The sequence below is a fragment of the Styela clava genome, chromosome 5 (genome assembly GCF_964204865.1).
Source record: "Styela clava chromosome 5, kaStyClav1.hap1.2, whole genome shotgun sequence".
NCBI classification, from domain to species: Eukaryota; Metazoa; Chordata; class Ascidiacea; order Stolidobranchia; family Styelidae; genus Styela; species Styela clava.
This window is the reverse complement of record NC_135254.1, coordinates 1,293,784-1,316,620: the sequence shown is the minus strand read 5'-3', so window position 1 is coordinate 1,316,620 and position 22,837 is coordinate 1,293,784. Positions and strand designations below refer to the sequence as shown.

At 43.2% G+C, this 22,837-nt stretch overlaps 2 protein-coding genes and 2 long non-coding RNA genes across 6 annotated transcripts in view; all 4 read right to left on the bottom strand.

Annotated features, from left to right (window-relative positions):
* LOC120344541 (uncharacterized) overlaps positions 1 to 22,837 on the bottom strand; it is a 175,486-nt gene that overhangs the window by 5,675 nt on the left and 146,974 nt on the right. The window contains exons 3-5 of the long non-coding RNA XR_013475400.1: positions 1,468 to 1,528; positions 953 to 1,159; positions 237 to 313 (exon numbers count right to left, since the gene is read on the bottom strand). This is a non-coding gene — a long non-coding RNA (uncharacterized LOC120344541). The remainder of the gene's footprint in view (positions 1 to 236; positions 314 to 952; positions 1,160 to 1,467; positions 1,529 to 22,837) is intronic.
* Positions 1 to 22,837, bottom strand: part of LOC120344551 (uncharacterized) — a 64,068-nt gene that overhangs the window by 5,675 nt on the left and 35,556 nt on the right. The window lies entirely within an intron of this gene.
* LOC144422839 (uncharacterized) overlaps positions 1 to 22,837 on the bottom strand; it is a 65,931-nt gene that overhangs the window by 27,438 nt on the left and 15,656 nt on the right. The window lies entirely within an intron of this gene.
* Positions 1 to 22,837, bottom strand: part of LOC120344542 (uncharacterized) — a 205,501-nt gene that overhangs the window by 171,895 nt on the left and 10,769 nt on the right. The window lies entirely within an intron of this gene.

The window sequence follows — 22,837 nt, the reverse complement described above, 5'->3', positions numbered from 1 at the left end:
TAACCTGGTAAGAACGAGTTATGGGCAAGCATTGCAATGATATCAGCTAAAAGCAAGGCTATGTGCACTTTCTCAGAAAAAATGAGACTCATATTTGCTTGTTTAGGACCTAATTCAGAGTGGAAGGTGTGTTGTCTATATGGAGCGCCAGCGCCATCTGGTTGTTGCAGATTGATGACTCCTTCGCCGTCGATGTCATCGTTGACCCTTAACCCAGGAAGTCCAGAGAGACTTACCCTTTGCTCATCCATGCGTTTCAATTGTGAGTTTGCTAACATATTCATCATTGTTAAAATTTGCTGATGTTGGCCGTCTAAGAAAACAAGAGAGCGATGCTCAATGGATACAAAAATAAAAACGAAGAAGTATGGGTGTAGCAATCTGTCACAGTAGATTACGTACCGGCAATCACGATGCCATAAAGATGTGGAAGGCAGTCATCACGATGTCATAAAATAGTATTCGCATAATTAAAAATTATACACCGCATTTTAGATGAAATATCAGATCTCACAGAAAATTTAGGAACAAATAGACATAATGGCCTTCTAGCGAAAAATACCGGTACTGTGGTCTTCTCAATTCGACTGACTACCAGAATGCAACGATTGTGAAGGTGGAACTGCAACTAGGTGCGAAATTATTTTTTTTATTATTTCGATGACATGACCTCACAAAATTTTATGGGGGAAAACAAATCCCATAATAAAGCCCACCTGATTTTTTGAAATAGATAAAATACCCTTCCAGCAAAATATAATCTTTAATCACAGAAAATATCAAAGCAATTGGTCAAGTAATGAAAAGCGATTTTTCCACAACAATAACAACAAAGCCCATTAATTAAAAAAATGTTTTTTTCAACATTAGCTGTGTAGTAGCTATGCGTCCATGAAAATTACTGCTTCTCCGTTACCCGCAACATTTTTAAAAATAATGAAGGAACACTCACCCCCATCATTCCTAGTGGGTTCTTGTTCCCCCACTGCCCCATTGCAGGGTGATGATTTGAGGGAGGGTCTGGGGGGTTAGGTTTTAAAAACGCTGATAATTCATATTCGCCGTCTCTCATTTCACATCGTTGATCGTCCATCCTACGACCTTGAAGTCTTGTGATAAGGTCAAAGGAATTATCATCCTCCAGCATGTCTGGCGAGATCTTGTGAGCAGGAAAGTAAAACATAACAATAACGTTCTATCCAATTAAAGAGCACTACTGTACATTGACATAAATGTATTTCTGTAACGTTTCGTCGACCAAAGTCAGCTTTCCTCAGACAAGCAGTTTACAACCACCAACAATAATGGTTATCATTTTCATTAATTTTCTTTTGCAACCATTTGCTTTGATAGGTGTGTAAGGCGTGTTACGATTTGTAGGGTCGGCTTATACACGAATTTTCATAAATTCATGGTTTTAAGGACGTTTTTAAGAGATATGCAAGGATATATGCAGAACCGACTCACCCTTTGGTTCTGCAGAACAATATCGACATCTTTGGCATCAATGACTCCCGCTTCCATGACCCTGTAAAGAATTTTATTTCAGTTTCTGGTAATTATGATATCACAATGTGACGCAAAAAAACAAGACCCAGGAATATTTTAATTCCTTTTATAAAAATGAACAAACTCCATTTAACACTCAAACTTCTGTTTGTGTGCGATTGTACCGGAAAGTCTCAGTAATATAGGATGCTTTACAAAAAAATGTTATGTTCTCTTTAGAAAATGTGCCAAATGTAGATAGACTTGTGTCTGTTATGTATTCTGAAACTGGGGTGCACAACTCAAATGGGGTTACCTGCTGGAATTTTCAATATAATCATGTCCTTGTAATCGTTCGTATTATAAACGGACTTCCGTGTCTGCTGGACATAGAACTCAGACGTCATGTAATGTTGGAATAACTTTTTGAAATTATAAACCCTCTCCTCAACAAGAACTTTGGTACATCATCGAACAAAGCCACCGAGAACTACTGCAGTGCCAACTTGTATAATGCTTGCAAGTTTGCTCAAAGCAATATTCCAAGCCCTCATCTAAGGTGTTGGTACTTAAAAAAAAATAGTTGCAGACGACCACTGTATTCATATATTCTCATCATCACCGAATCAAATATTAAAATCGCACTTTACTATGTGAATATTTGATAACCCGCAATACCGGGGTCACCTTAATCAATCCTGTGCTCTCGACTCTCAGTAACAGTAAGTGCCTTGTGCTATGGTTTGATATATTTCTGATTATTACATCAAGCCACCGAGGAACAATGCAGCTGAATCCGGATTGTTCCAGTTCAACAGAGTTTTTTTGATTGGGCACAAAGCTGAATTGTTATTGCTGTTGCTATGACAATGAATTATTTCTGATCCAATTACTTTTTCATATTTGATAGTCGGGAAGCTTCTCCTAAACGGCTCAACTTTATAGTTTAATTTTTTCACAGCATGTTAAAAATAGAATATGGTGTCATACTTGATACGCACTAAAAAAGGCTTCAAGGCACAAACGATGCTAGTAATCATAACTATACAATAACATTGCCAAGTGAGTGCCCGTAACTTTGCTCAGATATGAGTCTCATTTACTTCTGAGTGAGTGCCCGTAACTTTGCTCAGAGATGAGTCTCATTTACTTCTGAGTGAGTGCCCGTAACTTTGCTCAGAGATGAGTCTCCTTTACTTCTGAGTGAGTGCCCGTAACATTGCTCAGATATGAGTCTCCATTACTCCTGAGTGAGTGCCCGTAACTTTGCTCAGAGATGAGTCTCCTTTACTTCTGAGTGAGTGCCCGTAACATTGCTCAGATATGAGTCTCCATTACTCCTGAGTGAGTGCCCGTAACTTTGCTCAGAGATGAGTCTCATTTACTTCTGAGTGAGTGCCCGTAACTTTGCTCAGAGATGAGTCTCATTTACTTCTGAGTGAGTGCCCGTAACTTCGCTCAGATATGAGTCTCCATTACTCCTGAGTGAGTGCCCGCATCTTTGCTCAGAGATGAGTTTTCTTTACTTCTGAGTGAGTGACTGTAACTTTGCTCAGAGATGAGTCTCCTTTACTTCTGAGTGAGTGCCCGTAACTTTGCTCAGAGATGAGTCTCCTTTACTTCTGAGTGAGTGCCCGTAACTTTGCTCAGAGATGAGTCTCCTTTACTTCTGAGTGAGTGCCCGTAACTTTGCTCAGAGATGAGTCTCCTTTACTTCTGAGTGAGTGCCCGTAACTTTGCTCAGAGATGAGTCTCATTTACTTCTGAGTGAGTGCCCGTAACTTTGCTCAGGGATGAGTCTCATTTACTTCTGAGTGAGTGCCCGTAACTTTGCTCAGAGATGAGTCTCCTTTACTTCTGAGTGAGTGCCCGTAACATTGCTCAGATATGAGTCTCCATTACTCCTGAGTGAGTGCCCGTAACTTTGCTCAGAGATGAGTCTCCTTTACTCCTGAGTGAGTGCCCGTAACTTTGCTCAGAGATGAGTCTCATTTACTTCTGAGTGAGTGCCCGTAACTTTGCTCAGAGATGAGTCTCCTTTACTCCTGAGTGAGTGCCCGTAACTTTGCTCAGAGATGAGTCTCCTTTACTCCTGAGTGAGTGCCCGTAACTTTGCTCAGAGATGAGTCTCCATTACTTCTGAGTGAGTGCCCGTAACTTTGCTCAGAGATGAGTCTCATTTACTCCTGAGTGAGTGCCCGTAACTTTGCTCAGAGATGAGTCTCCTTTACTCCTGAGTGAGTGCCCGTAACTTTGCTCAGAGATGAGTCTCCTTTACTCCTGAGTGAGTGCCCGTAACTTTGCTCAGAGATGAGTCTCCATTACTTCTGAGTGAGTGCCCGTAACTTTGCTCAGAGATGAGTCTCATTTACTCCTGAGTGAGTGCCCGTAACATTGCTCAGATATGAGTCTCCATTACTCCTGAGTGAGTGCCCGTAACTTTGCTCAGAGATGAGTCTCATTTACTTCTGAGTGAGTGCCCGTAACTTTGCTCAGAGATGAGTCTCATTTACTTCTGAGTGAGTGCCCGTAACTTTGCTCAGAGATGAGTCTCCTTTACTTCTGAGTGAATGCCCGTAACATTGCTCAGATATGAGTCTCCATTACTCCTGAGTGAGTGCCCGCATCTTTGCTCAGAGATGAGTTTTCTTTACTTCTGAGTGAGTGCCCGTAACTTTGCTCAGAGATGAGTCTCCTTTACTTCTGAGTGAGTGCCCGTAACTTTGCTCAGAGATGAGTCTCCTTTACTTCTGAGTGAGTGCCCGTAACATTGCTCAGATATGAGTCTCCATTACTCCTGAGTGAGTGCCCGTAACTTTGCTCAGAGATGAGTCTCATTTACTCCTGAGTGAGTGCCCGTAACATTGCTCAGATATGAGTCTCCATTACTCCTGAGTGAGTGCCCGTAACTTTGCTCAGAGATGAGTCTCATTTACTTCTGAGTGAGTGCCCGTAACTTTGCTCAGAGATGAGTCTCATTTACTTCTGAGTGAGTGCCCGCAACTTTGCTCAGAGATGAGTCTCCTTTACTTCTGAGTGAATGCCCGTAACATTGCTCAGATATGAGTCTCCATTACTCCTGAGTGAGTGCCCGCATCTTTGCTCAGAGATGAGTTTTCTTTACTTCTGAGTGAGTGCCCGTAACTTTGCTCAGAGATAAGTCTCCTTTACTTCTGAGTGAGTGCCCGCATCTTAGCTCAGAGATGAGTCTCCATTACTTCTGAGTGAGTGCCTGTAACTTTGCTCAGAAAGGAGTCTTCTTTACTTTTGAGTGAGTGCCCGTAACATTGCTCAGATATGAGTCTCCATTACTCCTGAGTGAGTGCTCGTAATCTTTGCTCAGAGATGAGTCTCCTTTACTTCTGAGTGAGTGCCCGCATCTTTGCTCAGAGATGAGTTTTCTTTACTTCTGAGTGAGTGCCCGTAACTTTGCTCAGAGATGAGTCTCATTTACTTCTGAGTGAGTGCGCGTAACTTTGCTCAGAGATAAGTCTCATTTACTTCTGAGTGAGTGCCCGTAACTTTGCTCTGAGATGAGTCTTCCTTACCTCTGAGTGAGTGCCCGTAACTTTGCTCAGAGATGAGTCTCCTTTATTTCTGAGTGAGTGCCCGTAACTTTGCTCAGAGATGAGTCTCATTTACTTCTGAGTGAGTGCCCGTAACATTGCTCAGATATGAGTCTCCATTACTCCTGAGTGAGTGCCCGTAACTTTGCTCAGAGATGAGTCTTCCTTACTTCTGAGTGAGTGCCCGTAACATTGCTCAGATATGAGTCTTCATTACTTCTGAGTGAGTGCCCGTAACATTGCTCAGATATGAGTCTCCTTTACTCCTGAGTGAGTGCCCGTAACTTTGCTCAGAGATGAGTCTCATTTACTTCTGAGTGAGTGCCCGTAACTTTGCTCAGAGATGAGTCTCCTTTACTCCTGAGTGAGTGCCCGTAACTTTGCTCAGAGATGAGTCTCCTTTACTTCTGAGTGAGTGCCCGTAACATTGCTCAGATATGAGTCTCCTTTACTCCTGAGTGAGTGCCCGTAACTTTGCTCAGAGATGAGTCTCATTTACTTCTGAGTGAGTGCCCGTAACTTTGCTCAGAGATGAGTCTCCTTTACTCCTGAGTGAGTGCCCGTAACTTTGCTCAGAGATGAGTCTCCTTTATTTCTGAGTGAGTGCCCGTAACTTTGCTCAGAGATGAGTCTCATTTACTTCTGAGTGAGTGCCCGTAACATTGCTCAGATATGAGTCTCCATTACTCCTGAGTGAGTGCCCGTAACTTTGCTCAGAGATGAGTCTTCCTTACTTCTGAGTGAGTGCCCGTAACATTGCTCAGATATGAGTCTTCATTACTCCTGAGTGAGTGCCCGTAACTTTGCTCAGAGATGAGTCTCCTTTACTCCTGAGTGAGTGCCCGTAACTTTGCTCAGAGATGAGTCTCATTTACTTCTGAGTGAGTGCCCGTAACTTTGCTCAGAGATGAGTCTCCTTTACTCCTGAGTGAGTGCCCGTAACTTTGCTCAGAGATGAGTCTCCTTTACTCCTGAGTGAGTGCCCGTAACTTTGCTCAGAGATGAGTCTCCATTACTTCTGAGTGAGTGCCCGTAACTTTGCTCAGAGATGAGTCTCATTTACTCCTGAGTGAGTGCCCGTAACATTGCTCAGATATGAGTCTCCATTACTCCTGAGTGAGTGCCCGTAACTTTGCTCAGAGATGAGTCTCATTTACTTCTGAGTGAGTGCCCGTAACTTTGCTCAGAGATGAGTCTCATTTACTTCTGAGTGAGTGCCCGTAACTTCGCTCAGATATGAGTCTCCATTACTCCTGAGTGAGTGCCCGCATCTTTGCTCAGAGATGAGTTTTCTTTACTTCTGAGTGAGTGACTGTAACTTTGCTCAGAGATGAGTCTCCTTTACTTCTGAGTGAGTGCCCGTAACTTTGCTCAGAGATGAGTCTCCTTTACTTCTGAGTGAGTGCCCGTAACTTTGCTCAGAGATGAGTCTCCTTTACTTCTGAGTGAGTGCCCGTAACTTTGCTCAGAGATGAGTCTCCTTTACTTCTGAGTGAGTGCCCGTAACTTTGCTCAGAGATGAGTCTCATTTACTTCTGAGTGAGTGCCCGTAACTTTGCTCAGAGATGAGTCTCATTTACTTCTGAGTGAGTGCCCGTAACTTTGCTCAGAGATGAGTCTCCTTTACTTCTGAGTGAGTGCCCGTAACATTGCTCAGATATGAGTCTCCATTACTCCTGAGTGAGTGCCCGTAACTTTGCTCAGAGATGAGTCTCCTTTACTCCTGAGTGAGTGCCCGTAACTTTGCTCAGAGATGAGTCTCATTTACTTCTGAGTGAGTGCCCGTAACTTTGCTCAGAGATGAGTCTCCTTTACTCCTGAGTGAGTGCCCGTAACTTTGCTCAGAGATGAGTCTCCTTTACTCCTGAGTGAGTGCCCGTAACTTTGCTCAGAGATGAGTCTCCATTACTTCTGAGTGAGTGCCCGTAACTTTGCTCAGAGATGAGTCTCATTTACTCCTGAGTGAGTGCCCGTAACTTTGCTCAGAGATGAGTCTCCTTTACTCCTGAGTGAGTGCCCGTAACTTTGCTCAGAGATGAGTCTCCTTTACTCCTGAGTGAGTGCCCGTAACTTTGCTCAGAGATGAGTCTCCATTACTTCTGAGTGAGTGCCCGTAACTTTGCTCAGAGATGAGTCTCATTTACTCCTGAGTGAGTGCCCGTAACATTGCTCAGATATGAGTCTCCATTACTCCTGAGTGAGTGCCCGTAACTTTGCTCAGAGATGAGTCTCCTTTACTCCTGAGTGAGTGCCCGTAACTTTGCTCAGAGATGAGTCTCATTTACTTCTGAGTGAGTGCCCGTAACTTTGCTCAGAGATGAGTCTCCTTTACTCCTGAGTGAGTGCCCGTAACTTTGCTCAGAGATGAGTCTCCTTTACTCCTGAGTGAGTGCCCGTAACTTTGCTCAGAGATGAGTCTCCATTACTTCTGAGTGAGTGCCCGTAACTTTGCTCAGAGATGAGTCTCATTTACTCCTGAGTGAGTGCCCGTAACATTGCTCAGATATGAGTCTCCATTACTCCTGAGTGAGTGCCCGTAACTTTGCTCAGAGATGAGTCTCATTTACTTCTGAGTGAGTGCCCGTAACTTTGCTCAGAGATGAGTCTCATTTACTTCTGAGTGAGTGCCCGTAACTTCGCTCAGATATGAGTCTCCATTACTCCTGAGTGAGTGCCCGCATCTTTGCTCAGAGATGAGTTTTCTTTACTTCTGAGTGAGTGACTGTAACTTTGCTCAGAGATGAGTCTCCTTTACTTCTGAGTGAGTGCCCGTAACTTTGCTCAGAGATGAGTCTCCTTTACTTCTGAGTGAGTGCCCGTAACTTTGCTCAGAGATGAGTCTCCTTTACTTCTGAGTGAGTGCCCGTAACTTTGCTCAGAGATGAGTCTCCTTTACTTCTGAGTGAGTGCCCGTAACTTTGCTCAGAGATGAGTCTCATTTACTTCTGAGTGAGTGCCCGTAACTTTGCTCAGAGATGAGTCTCATTTACTTCTGAGTGAGTGCCCGTAACTTTGCTCAGAGATGAGTCTCCTTTACTTCTGAGTGAGTGCCCGTAACATTGCTCAGATATGAGTCTCCATTACTCCTGAGTGAGTGCCCGTAACTTTGCTCAGAGATGAGTCTCCTTTACTCCTGAGTGAGTGCCCGTAACTTTGCTCAGAGATGAGTCTCATTTACTTCTGAGTGAGTGCCCGTAACTTTGCTCAGAGATGAGTCTCCTTTACTCCTGAGTGAGTGCCCGTAACTTTGCTCAGAGATGAGTCTCCTTTACTCCTGAGTGAGTGCCCGTAACTTTGCTCAGAGATGAGTCTCCATTACTTCTGAGTGAGTGCCCGTAACTTTGCTCAGAGATGAGTCTCATTTACTCCTGAGTGAGTGCCCGTAACTTTGCTCAGAGATGAGTCTCCTTTACTCCTGAGTGAGTGCCCGTAACTTTGCTCAGAGATGAGTCTCCTTTACTCCTGAGTGAGTGCCCGTAACTTTGCTCAGAGATGAGTCTCCATTACTTCTGAGTGAGTGCCCGTAACTTTGCTCAGAGATGAGTCTCATTTACTCCTGAGTGAGTGCCCGTAACATTGCTCAGATATGAGTCTCCATTACTCCTGAGTGAGTGCCCGTAACTTTGCTCAGAGATGAGTCTCATTTACTTCTGAGTGAGTGCCCGTAACTTTGCTCAGAGATGAGTCTCATTTACTCCTGAGTGAGTGCCCGTAACATTGCTCAGATATGAGTCTCCATTACTCCTGAGTGAGTGCCCGTAACTTTGCTCAGAGATGAGTCTCATTTACTTCTGAGTGAGTGCCCGTAACTTTGCTCAGAGATGAGTCTCATTTACTTCTGAGTGAGTGCCCGTAACTTTGCTCAGAGATGAGTCTCCTTTACTTCTGAGTGAATGCCCGTAACATTGCTCAGATATGAGTCTCCATTACTCCTGAGTGAGTGCCCGCATCTTTGCTCAGAGATGAGTTTTCTTTACTTCTGAGTGAGTGCCCGTAACTTTGCTCAGAGATGAGTCTCCTTTACTTCTGAGTGAGTGCCCGTAACTTTGCTCAGAGATGAGTCTCCTTTACTTCTGAGTGAGTGCCCGTAACATTGCTCAGATATGAGTCTCCATTACTCCTGAGTGAGTGCCCGTAACTTTGCTCAGAGATGAGTCTCATTTACTCCTGAGTGAGTGCCCGTAACATTGCTCAGATATGAGTCTCCATTACTCCTGAGTGAGTGCCCGTAACTTTGCTCAGAGATGAGTCTCATTTACTTCTGAGTGAGTGCCCGTAACTTTGCTCAGAGATGAGTCTCATTTACTTCTGAGTGAGTGCCCGCAACTTTGCTCAGAGATGAGTCTCCTTTACTTCTGAGTGAATGCCCGTAACATTGCTCAGATATGAGTCTCCATTACTCCTGAGTGAGTGCCCGCATCTTTGCTCAGAGATGAGTTTTCTTTACTTCTGAGTGAGTGCCCGTAACTTTGCTCAGAGATAAGTCTCCTTTACTTCTGAGTGAGTGCCCGCATCTTAGCTCAGAGATGAGTCTCCATTACTTCTGAGTGAGTGCCTGTAACTTTGCTCAGAAAGGAGTCTTCTTTACTTTTGAGTGAGTGCCCGTAACATTGCTCAGATATGAGTCTCCATTACTCCTGAGTGAGTGCTCGTAATCTTTGCTCAGAGATGAGTCTCCTTTACTTCTGAGTGAGTGCCCGCATCTTTGCTCAGAGATGAGTTTTCTTTACTTCTGAGTGAGTGCCCGTAACTTTGCTCAGAGATGAGTCTCATTTACTTCTGAGTGAGTGCGCGTAACTTTGCTCAGAGATAAGTCTCATTTACTTCTGAGTGAGTGCCCGTAACTTTGCTCTGAGATGAGTCTTCCTTACCTCTGAGTGAGTGCCCGTAACTTTGCTCAGAGATGAGTCTCCTTTATTTCTGAGTGAGTGCCCGTAACTTTGCTCAGAGATGAGTCTCATTTACTTCTGAGTGAGTGCCCGTAACATTGCTCAGATATGAGTCTCCATTACTCCTGAGTGAGTGCCCGTAACTTTGCTCAGAGATGAGTCTTCCTTACTTCTGAGTGAGTGCCCGTAACATTGCTCAGATATGAGTCTTCATTACTTCTGAGTGAGTGCCCGTAACATTGCTCAGATATGAGTCTCCTTTACTCCTGAGTGAGTGCCCGTAACTTTGCTCAGAGATGAGTCTCATTTACTTCTGAGTGAGTGCCCGTAACTTTGCTCAGAGATGAGTCTCCTTTACTCCTGAGTGAGTGCCCGTAACTTTGCTCAGAGATGAGTCTCCTTTACTTCTGAGTGAGTGCCCGTAACATTGCTCAGATATGAGTCTCCTTTACTCCTGAGTGAGTGCCCGTAACTTTGCTCAGAGATGAGTCTCATTTACTTCTGAGTGAGTGCCCGTAACTTTGCTCAGAGATGAGTCTCCTTTACTCCTGAGTGAGTGCCCGTAACTTTGCTCAGAGATGAGTCTCCTTTATTTCTGAGTGAGTGCCCGTAACTTTGCTCAGAGATGAGTCTCATTTACTTCTGAGTGAGTGCCCGTAACATTGCTCAGATATGAGTCTCCATTACTCCTGAGTGAGTGCCAGTAACTTTGCTCAGAGATGAGTCTTCCTTACTTCTGAGTGAGTGCCCGTAACATTGCTCAGATATGAGTCTTCATTACTCCTGAGTGAGTGCCCGTAACTTTGCTCAGAGATGAGTCTCCTTTACTCCTGAGTGAGTGCCCGTAACTTTGCTCAGAGATGAGTCTCCTTTACTTCTGAGTGAGTGCCCGTAACATTGCTCAGATATGAGTCTCCATTACTCCTGAGTGAGTGCCCGTAACTTTGCTCAGAGATGAGTCTCCTTTACTCCTGAGTGAGTGCCCGTAACTTTGCTCAGAGATGAGTCTCATTTACTTCTGAGTGAGTGCCCGTAACTTTGCTCAGAGATGAGTCTCCTTTACTCCTGAGTGAGTGCCCGTAACTTTGCTCAGAGATGAGTCTCCTTTACTCCTGAGTGAGTGCCCGTAACTTTGCTCAGAGATGAGTCTCCATTACTTCTGAGTGAGTGCCCGTAACTTTGCTCAGAGATGAGTCTCCTTTACTCCTGAGTGAGTGCCCGTAACTTTGCTCAGAGATGAGTCTCCATTACTTCTGAGTGAGTGCCCGTAACTTTGCTCAGAGATGAGTCTCATTTACTCCTGAGTGAGTGCCCGTAACATTGCTCAGATATGAGTCTCCATTACTCCTGAGTGAGTGCCCGTAACTTTGCTCAGAGATGAGTCTCATTTACTTCTGAGTGAGTGCCCGTAACTTTGCTCAGAGATGAGTCTCATTTACTTCTGAGTGAGTGCCCGTAACTTTGCTCAGAGATGAGTCTCCTTTACTTCTGAGTGAATGCCCGTAACATTGCTCAGATATGAGTCTCCATTACTCCTGAGTGAGTGCCCGCATCTTTGCTCAGAGATGAGTTTTCTTTACTTCTGAGTGAGTGCCCGTAACTTTGCTCAGAGATGAGTCTCCTTTACTTCTGAGTGAGTGCCCGTAACTTTGCTCAGAGATGAGTCTCCTTTACTTCTGAGTGAGTGCCCGTAACATTGCTCAGATATGAGTCTCCATTACTCCTGAGTGAGTGCCCGTAACTTTGCTCAGAGATGAGTCTCATTTACTCCTGAGTGAGTGCCCGTAACATTGCTCAGATATGAGTCTCCATTACTCCTGAGTGAGTGCCCGTAACTTTGCTCAGAGATGAGTCTCATTTACTTCTGAGTGAGTGCCCGTAACTTTGCTCAGAGATGAGTCTCATTTACTTCTGAGTGAGTGCCCGCAACTTTGCTCAGAGATGAGTCTCCTTTACTTCTGAGTGAATGCCCGTAACATTGCTCAGATATGAGTCTCCATTACTCCTGAGTGAGTGCCCGCATCTTTGCTCAGAGATGAGTTTTCTTTACTTCTGAGTGAGTGCCCGTAACTTTGCTCAGAGATAAGTCTCCTTTACTTCTGAGTGAGTGCCCGCATCTTAGCTCAGAGATGAGTCTCCATTACTTCTGAGTGAGTGCCTGTAACTTTGCTCAGAAAGGAGTCTTCTTTACTTTTGAGTGACTGCCCGTAACATTGCTCAGATATGAGTCTCCATTACTCCTGAGTGAGTGCTCGTAATCTTTGCTCAGAGATGAGTCTCCTTTACTTCTGAGTGAGTGCCCGTAACTTTGCTCAGAGATGAGTCTCATTTACTTCTGAGTGAGTGCCCGCAACTTTGCTCAGAGATGAGTCTCCTTTACTTCTGAGTGAATGCCCGTAACATTGCTCAGATATGAGTCTCCATTACTCCTGAGTGAGTGCCCGCATCTTTGCTCAGAGATGAGTTTTCTTTACTTCTGAGTGAGTGCCCGTAACTTTGCTCAGAGATAAGTCTCCTTTACTTCTGAGTGAGTGCCCGCATCTTAGCTCAGAGATGAGTCTCCATTACTTCTGAGTGAGTGCCTGTAACTTTGCTCAGAAAGGAGTCTTCTTTACTTTTGAGTGAGTGCCCGTAACATTGCTCAGATATGAGTCTCCATTACTCCTGAGTGAGTGCCCGTAACTTTGCTCAGAGATGAGTCTCATTTACTTCTGAGTGAGTGCCCGTAACTTTGCTCAGAGATGAGTCTCATTTACTTCTGAGTGAGTGCCCGTAACTTTGCTCAGAGATGAGTCTCCTTTACTTCTGAGTGAATGCCCGTAACATTGCTCAGATATGAGTCTCCATTACTCCTGAGTGAGTGCCCGCATCTTTGCTCAGAGATGAGTTTTCTTTACTTCTGAGTGAGTGCCCGTAACTTTGCTCAGAGATGAGTCTCCTTTACTTCTGAGTGAGTGCCCGTAACTTTGCTCAGAGATGAGTCTCCTTTACTTCTGAGTGAGTGCCCGTAACATTGCTCAGATATGAGTCTCCATTACTCCTGAGTGAGTGCCCGTAACTTTGCTCAGAGATGAGTCTCATTTACTCCTGAGTGAGTGCCCGTAACATTGCTCAGATATGAGTCTCCATTACTCCTGAGTGAGTGCCCGTAACTTTGCTCAGAGATGAGTCTCATTTACTTCTGAGTGAGTGCCCGTAACTTTGCTCAGAGATGAGTCTCATTTACTTCTGAGTGAGTGCCCGCAACTTTGCTCAGAGATGAGTCTCCTTTACTTCTGAGTGAATGCCCGTAACATTGCTCAGATATGAGTCTCCATTACTCCTGAGTGAGTGCCCGCATCTTTGCTCAGAGATGAGTTTTCTTTACTTCTGAGTGAGTGCCCGTAACTTTGCTCAGAGATAAGTCTCCTTTACTTCTGAGTGAGTGCCCGCATCTTAGCTCAGAGATGAGTCTCCATTACTTCTGAGTGAGTGCCTGTAACTTTGCTCAGAAAGGAGTCTTCTTTACTTTTGAGTGAGTGCCCGTAACATTGCTCAGATATGAGTCTCCATTACTCCTGAGTGAGTGCTCGTAATCTTTGCTCAGAGATGAGTCTCCTTTACTTCTGAGTGAGTGCCCGCATCTTTGCTCAGAGATGAGTTTTCTTTACTTCTGAGTGAGTGCCCGTAACTTTGCTCAGAGATGAGTCTCATTTACTTCTGAGTGAGTGCGCGTAACTTTGCTCAGAGATAAGTCTCATTTACTTCTGAGTGAGTGCCCGTAACTTTGCTCTGAGATGAGTCTTCCTTACCTCTGAGTGAGTGCCCGTAACTTTGCTCAGAGATGAGTCTCCTTTATTTCTGAGTGAGTGCCCGTAACTTTGCTCAGAGATGAGTCTCATTTACTTCTGAGTGAGTGCCCGTAACATTGCTCAGATATGAGTCTCCATTACTCCTGAGTGAGTGCCCGTAACTTTGCTCAGAGATGAGTCTTCCTTACTTCTGAGTGAGTGCCCGTAACATTGCTCAGATATGAGTCTTCATTACTTCTGAGTGAGTGCCCGTAACATTGCTCAGATATGAGTCTCCTTTACTCCTGAGTGAGTGCCCGTAACTTTGCTCAGAGATGAGTCTCATTTACTTCTGAGTGAGTGCCCGTAACTTTGCTCAGAGATGAGTCTCCTTTACTCCTGAGTGAGTGCCCGTAACTTTGCTCAGAGATGAGTCTCCTTTACTTCTGAGTGAGTGCCCGTAACATTGCTCAGATATGAGTCTCCTTTACTCCTGAGTGAGTGCCCGTAACTTTGCTCAGAGATGAGTCTCATTTACTTCTGAGTGAGTGCCCGTAACTTTGCTCAGAGATGAGTCTCCTTTACTCCTGAGTGAGTGCCCGTAACTTTGCTCAGAGATGAGTCTCCTTTATTTCTGAGTGAGTGCCCGTAACTTTGCTCAGAGATGAGTCTCATTTACTTCTGAGTGAGTGCCCGTAACATTGCTCAGATATGAGTCTCCATTACTCCTGAGTGAGTGCCCGTAACTTTGCTCAGAGATGAGTCTTCCTTACTTCTGAGTGAGTGCCCGTAACATTGCTCAGATATGAGTCTTCATTACTCCTGAGTGAGTGCCCGTAACTTTGCTCAGAGATGAGTCTCCTTTACTCCTGAGTGAGTGCCCGTAACTTTGCTCAGAGATGAGTCTCATTTACTTCTGAGTGAGTGCCCGTAACTTTGCTCAGAGATGAGTCTCCTTTACTCCTGAGTGAGTGCCCGTAACTTTGCTCAGAGATGAGTCTCCTTTACTCCTGAGTGAGTGCCCGTAACTTTGCTCAGAGATGAGTCTCCATTACTTCTGAGTGAGTGCCCGTAACTTTGCTCAGAGATGAGTCTCATTTACTCCTGAGTGAGTGCCCGTAACTTTGCTCAGAGATGAGTCTCCTTTACTCCTGAGTGAGTGCCCGTAACTTTGCTCAGAGATGAGTCTCCTTTACTCCTGAGTGAGTGCCCGTAACTTTGCTCAGAGATGAGTCTCCATTACTTCTGAGTGAGTGCCCGTAACTTTGCTCAGAGATGAGTCTCATTTACTCCTGAGTGAGTGCCCGTAACATTGCTCAGATATGAGTCTCCATTACTCCTGAGTGAGTGCCCGTAACTTTGCTCAGAGATGAGTCTCATTTACTTCTGAGTGAGTGCCCGTAACTTTGCTCAGAGATGAGTCTCATTTACTTCTGAGTGAGTGCCCGTAACTTTGCTCAGAGATGAGTCTCCTTTACTTCTGAGTGAATGCCCGTAACATTGCTCAGATATGAGTCTCCATTACTCCTGAGTGAGTGCCCGCATCTTTGCTCAGAGATGAGTTTTCTTTACTTCTGAGTGAGTGCCCGTAACTTTGCTCAGAGATGAGTCTCCTTTACTTCTGAGTGAGTGCCCGTAACTTTGCTCAGAGATGAGTCTCCTTTACTTCTGAGTGAGTGCCCGTAACATTGCTCAGATATGAGTCTCCATTACTCCTGAGTGAGTGCCCGTAACTTTGCTCAGAGATGAGTCTCATTTACTCCTGAGTGAGTGCCCGTAACATTGCTCAGATATGAGTCTCCATTACTCCTGAGTGAGTGCCCGTAACTTTGCTCAGAGATGAGTCTCATTTACTTCTGAGTGAGTGCCCGTAACTTTGCTCAGAGATGAGTCTCATTTACTTCTGAGTGAGTGCCCGCAACTTTGCTCAGAGATGAGTCTCCTTTACTTCTGAGTGAATGCCCGTAACATTGCTCAGATATGAGTCTCCATTACTCCTGAGTGAGTGCCCGCATCTTTGCTCAGAGATGAGTTTTCTTTACTTCTGAGTGAGTGCCCGTAACTTTGCTCAGAGATAAGTCTCCTTTACTTCTGAGTGAGTGCCCGCATCTTAGCTCAGAGATGAGTCTCCATTACTTCTGAGTGAGTGCCTGTAACTTTGCTCAGAAAGGAGTCTTCTTTACTTTTGAGTGAGTGCCCGTAACATTGCTCAGATATGAGTCTCCATTACTCCTGAGTGAGTGCTCGTAATCTTTGCTCAGAGATGAGTCTCCTTTACTTCTGAGTGAGTGCCCGCATCTTTGCTCAGAGATGAGTTTTCTTTACTTCCGAGTGAGTGCCCGTAACTTTGCTCAGAGATGAGTCTCATTTACTTCTGAGTGAGTGCCCGTAACTTTGCTCAGAGATGAGTCTCATTTACTTCTGAGTGAGTGCGCGTAACTTTGCTCAGAGATAAGTCTCATTTACTTCTGAGTGAGTGCCCGTAACTTTGCTCTGAGATGAGTCTTCCTTACCTCTGAGTGAGTGCCCGTAACTTTGCTCAGAGATGAGTCTCCTTTATTTCTGAGTGAGTGCCCGTAACTTTGCTCAGAGATGAGTCTCATTTACTTCTGAGTGAGTGCCCGTAACATTGCTCAGATATGAGTCTCCATTACTCCTGAGTGAGTGCCCGTAACTTTGCTCAGAGATGAGTCTTCCTTACTTCTGAGTGAGTGCCCGTAACATTGCTCAGATATGAGTCTTCATTACTTCTGAGTGAGTGCCCGTAACATTGCTCAGATATGAGTCTTCATTACTCCTGAGTGAGTGCCCGTAACTTTGCTCAGAGATGAGTCTTCATTACTTCTGAGTGAGTGCCCGTAACTTTGCTCAGAAATGAGTCTTCCTTACTTCTGAGTGAGTGCCCGTAACATTGCTCAGATATGAGTCTCATTTACTTCTGAGTGAGTGCCCGTAACTTTGCTCAGAGATGAGTCTTCCTTACTTCTGAGTGAGTGCCCGTAACTTTGCTCAGAGATGAGTCTTCATTACTTCTGAGTGAGTGCCTGTAACTTTGCTCAGAGATGAGTCTCATTTACTTCTGAGTGAGTGCCCGTAACATTGCTCAGATATGAGTCTCCATTACTCCTGAGTGAGTGCCCGCATCTTTGCTCAGAGATGAGTTTTCTTTACTTCTGAGTGAGTGCCCGTAACTTTGCTCAGAGATAAGTCTCCTTTACTTCTGAGTGAGTGCCCGCATCTTAGCTCAGAGATGAGTCTCCATTACTTCTGAGTGAGTGCCTGTAACTTTGCTCAGAAAGGAGTCTTCTTTACTTTTGAGTGAGTGCCCGTAACATTGCTCAGATATGAGTCTCCATTACTCCTGAGTGAGTGCTCGTAATCTTTGCTCAGAGATGAGTCTCCTTTACTTCTGAGTGAGTGCCCGCATCTTTGCTCAGAGATGAGTTTTCTTTACTTCTGAGTGAGTGCCCGTAACTTTGCTCAGAGATGAGTCTCATTTACTTCTGAGTGAGTGCCCGTAACTTTGCTCAGAGATGAGTCTCATTTACTTCTGAGTGAGTGCGCGTAACTTTGCTCAGAGATAAGTCTCATTTACTTCTGAGTGAGTGCCCGTAACTTTGCTCTGAGATGAGTCTTCCTTACCTCTGAGTGAGTGCCCGTAACTTTGCTCAGAGATGAGTCTCCTTTATTTCTGAGTGAGTGCCCGTAACTTTGCTCAGAGATGAGTCTCATTTACTTCTGAGTGAGTGCCCGTAACATTGCTCAGATATGAGTCTCCATTACTCCTGAGTGAGTGCCCGTAACTTTGCTCAGAGATGAGTCTTCCTTACTTCTGAGTGAGTGCCCGTAACATTGCTCAGATATGAGTCTTCATTACTTCTGAGTGAGTGCCCGTAACATTGCTCAGATATGAGTCTTCATTACTCCTGAGTGAGTGCCCGTAACTTTGCTCAGAGATGAGTCTTCATTACTTCTGAGTGAGTGCCCGTAACTTTGCTCAGAAATGAGTCTTCCTTACTTCTGAGTGAGTGCCCGTAACATTGCTCAGATATGAGTCTCATTTACTTGTGAGTGAGTGCCCGTAACTTTGCTCAGAGATGAGTCTTCCTTACTTCTGAGTGAGTGCCCGTAACTTTGCTCAGAGATGAGTCTTCATTACTTCTGAGTGAGTGCCTGTAACTTTGCTCAGAGATGAGTCTCATTTACTTCTGAGTGAGTGCCCGTAACATTGCTCAGATATGAGTCTCCATTACTCCTGAGTGAGTGCCCGTAACTTTGCTCAGAGATGAGTCTTCCTTACTTCTGAGTGAGTGCCCGTAACTTTGCTCAGAGATGAGTCTTCATTACTTCTGAGTGAGTGCCCGTAACTTTGCTCAGAGATGAGTCTTCATTACTTCTGAGTGAGTGCCTGTAACTTTGCTCAGAGATGAGCCTCCTGTTATCGATTTTCTGATCTGTTCTTAGCCTAGAACAAGATTTCAATAATTATTGATTATAATTATTAACGATTATAATCGTTAAATAAACAGAGAAAAGTTGGACGATAACCCAACCCCTGATGTAATGAATAAGCTAATCAAAAAATTAGTGGCAGGGGTGATAACCCAACAATGTTTCCCAGCCTATGGGTCATGACCCAAGACTTGGTCACCTGAAAATCTTCCTAGGTCGTTTGTTTTTTCAACAAAAAATTGAATGAAATTTTTAGTAGATTTTATTGCTTACCGGTATTTCATATTTGATATTGAAGTGTTACTCATAGTAATTGTGTTTGTGAGGAGTATTGCAGCATAAAAACTTGGCAGCATCTATTTTGCTTAGTGAACTTAGTCACGATTTCAATAAGTCGCTGATGGCAAACATGCGCATTATTATCACTTTGTGGTGATTTCTGTCATATAAAATGACTCTTTTGTATTAGTCATTTATTTTTGAGGCCATAAAAGCACTGCATGCCGTTTAGTATGAATCCTTGTGTCCCGAAAAGTGGGTCGCTTCAAAAAAAGGTTAGTAACTACTGACCTAATCTTCACCTAAAATGAACAAATCAGTTCAAAAGATCAACAGATTCTCCAAAGTGAAATTTTAAATGTTTATACTTAGTATGTTATCCAGCTTTTCATTTTAAGGGGGTTTGTTTCGAAATTGAGGTGAATATTTTGCTATTTTCGATAAAACTATTTGTAACTTATAAAAATGGGTTTGACAGACCATATACACTGATAAATATGCCATTCACTAAACCAGGGTGGTCTAAGGTTGTGCAAATTATTGATAAGTATTTATTATTTATTAAGCTCAAGCATATAAAATCCACAAAAAAAAGTTACTAAAACCGTAAAAAGTCTTTCTATATCTACATTCAGTGTAGAGGTAAGATCGGGCTAAAAAATTCCAGCCCGACCCGACTCCGACCCGTGGGTATTAAAACCCGAGCCCGACTAATTAACTGGATTTGCAGGCCCGACCCGAGCCCGACTAATTAAATGGATTTGCAGGCCCGAAATTTCATATTTTATTCAGGAGTTCTTCGAATTGTCATTGCAAGAGGTTAGTACAGTATAGGGGAATGCTGGGACATATTTCTTTTTTTTGTGAGCTCTATAATCTGCACATTCATTTGACAATGCGGGGCTAATGGATAGAGGGTAGCTAAAGGTTTTACTGGGCAAACTAAGAAATTCCCTAGCGACACACATATTATCATCAAGAGGCATTCAAAAACGTGTGTCAAATGTCCCGCTGCACTCCACTTGTGCGGCACATTAAATTAAACGAGGTATGCCGTTAAAAAGCAATGAATAAGCATCATCATCTAAAGAACTACGAAACTTTAAATTTCGAAATTTAATATTTATGAAATCGGAACCACTCTGAAAAATAGTTTCTAATAAACATATATTTACTTATAAAAAATCCAGCGATATATAAGCCCGACCCAAACGTAATGATTGTCATTTCAGGCCCGACCCGAACGTAATGATTGACAAATCAGGCCTGACCCGAACCTAATGATTAACAATATGGGCCCGACCCGAACGCAATGCTTGATATTTCAGGCCCGACCCGAAATATCGGGTCGGGCTGGGGCTCAAGCTCCAGATCTTAGCTCTAATTCAGTGTAAGATTTCAAACTCTTCATAACGAAAAAAGCTTTTCCGCAAATGTAAGTGCTTTCGGACATCAAAAACTCTCAACTTCAGAAAATACTCATTGCTCACAAGATTCTAAAATGTCGTTTTAAATTATATTCTTTTGTCACCAACTCAGCACTTTTTGTAATACTGTTTAGGCTGGTTGCAAAAAACACTCTGCACGAATTATATTGTTAGGTCATAATATTATTATTTATTTGCCAGGCATAGCTAAGGTTACCATATTTTTTTTGACTACAAAGCGGGACGCCTCCAAAGACACGACCCTAGCTGTGATCCTGTATCTTTACAGTTTCCGATTTTACTACATAGGCCTACATTTAAAGCCATCCCGACTGTCTTCATTGACCATATTGTCACCGAGAGTTCATGCGCGCATATTCTCTGTCTAAATATCGGGTTCAGTTCGTAAAATAGAAAGGAATAGACGCTAACGATACAAATGATCCGAATTTTTTATGTACAGCAGAAGGAATAAAGAATAATGAAATAGTCAGCCGTTATCAGGCATTGAGAATTTACCTATTCGCCCATGCATTTTTCTGTAGATAACACCTTCAAAAAGTCCATGCTTCCGAAGACAAATAACTAACTAATCCCATACCAGACATGGAATGGTAACCGGACGAGAGGGCGTGGTTTGCAATATGATTAAGCTGTCTTATCGGCTTTCCTCTTCCCGGGATAAATATGTAAATCCTAGAAAGACGTTGTTCAATGTTACATTCACGTAAACACCCAAACAGGACCAATTAGAATTTATCTTACATGTGATACGTTCGCTAACAATTTTTGCGGGAAACAACGAAACAAACAAAAAAACGCATTTACCTTCAGTAAGTAGGCTAGCGTTGCGCTACATAGCAACAACAGTTACGAGAACATGTTCGTGTATTATACTGGATGGCTGAACGCCAAAGCGGGACTTTAGGCTGACTTGTCGGGATAAGACGCTAAAAAGCGGGACTGTCCTGCCTAAAGCGGGACCAATGGTAAGCCTGGGCATAGCCAACCTAGGCTGATGAAATCCGCATTTGATTTTTAGTTTTCTATAATGAAAAAATTGTTATTGCCGACCCAAAAGATAGAAAGCCAGATAACAATTTATCCTGCCAATCACATTATTCAACTTCGCTAGTTTCCTCAGTCGGCCATAACACTATTCAATTCAGTGACATGAGTGATTTAACAATATGTCAAAAGATATTTCTGATAAATTTTATGACGAAACAACACCAAATGAAATTTTTCGGTCACTTTCTGAATGCGACGGGGGCCACAGATAATGCAGCTGCCTGGGTTTAAACCACCCTGAAATAAAATTTTACCACATGAAATTTTGGGGGGGTGTTCACCCACTATAGTGCAGGAAAATCACTGCTCACACAGATGAATTTACAAATGAAAATGTTCTAATGTTCCCCTATTGAGATATAGAGTTAGGTGAACACTGCTGCCCTATTCCTAACCCTCTATCTATGTGGCAGCCAAATAGCCCTCTAAGAAAAAGGCCATTCAAATGGTGAATGGGACCATATTATAACCCTATTCCAGCCAAATAGCCCTCTATGTAGGAAGTCATTCAAATGACAATTTAGTTTTGCTTCAGATTGTCCCATTTAAAGAAAATTAGATATACATTAACGTCTATGTGTTCTATGTTGAACATGACATTCATTTAGAATATATTAGATACTTTGTATTTTGTATTATTGCAATATTAATTTAAAAAGTATTCGGAACAGTTGATAATACGATTTTGAAACCACACAGCCAACACAACAAACTGGCACAAGCTGGTTCAAACCGGTCTGAACCAGTTCTAGCTCGCCATCTCACATCACCTTTTAGTCAATTATTTGCTAAATACTTATTACAGCTTCAACAACCAAACTGCTCGTGCTAGGTAATGATATTTGTTTGGCAAACATTATGTCAGGATGCCTAGCAAGGGAAGTCAATTAGCATTTTTCAAAATTACTTGGAGAGGAAAGCCAGTAAGATGGCTTAACATAATCACAGTCTCTCATCTGTTAATTCTATATTGGATAAAAGAATAGATAACCAGCAAATTCTTTAATAAAACATTATCTAAACCCTCAACACTTACAAACTTATGACTTGCACAAAGCACAATACTTTATTTTATTGGAATATAGCAATTCTGCCATCAGCATTGTTTCCACATTTCGTCGAAAGCTAACTTGTATAAATTCTGTAGATCAAAGCGCATCAGTGGTGCATACAACTTTTTTATGAGTAATATTCCCACTCCCCATTTTTTATTCAATGCAAATATCAAATTTATTCGTGAGAGGGGAGTAGTAATAAATTTATTCAATCCCTTTCCCTGATTACACTGAATAAAACCAATTACAGAAATATTTTTTCACTACTTTTCAAATGACTTTTAACAAGGCTGAAATGAGAGCAGGGATGATCAAAACTAACGAAATATTTGGGTCGATTCAAGATAATAAAACTCGACATTTCAATTCTTGCTTTTATTAGGAAGAATTCCAAATAGTTTCATTTGAAATATAATCAATGACCTTTGACAAACTAGGGGGTCGGCTTAACGTGCAAAACTCGATTCACACTCAGGCAAAATGAGTGAAAAAGGAATTCAAAATAGCAGTTTTTGGATTGGAAAATAATCTACACAATTCTCAATTGAACTTTTTGCTCCATACAAGCAGCCACCAATATAAAGTAAAAGAAGTAAAGGAGACTCATATCTGAGCAAAGTTACAGGCACTCACTCAGAAGTAAAGGAGACTGATCTCTTGGCAAAGTTACGGGGACTCATCTCTGAGCAAAGTTAAGGGCACTCACTCAGAAGTAAAGAAGACTCAGCTCTGAGCAAAGTTACAGGCACTCACTTGCCACTCACTCAGAAGTAAAGAAGACTCATCTCTGAGCAAAAGTTACAGGCACTCACTCAGAAGTAAAGGAGACTCATCTCTGAG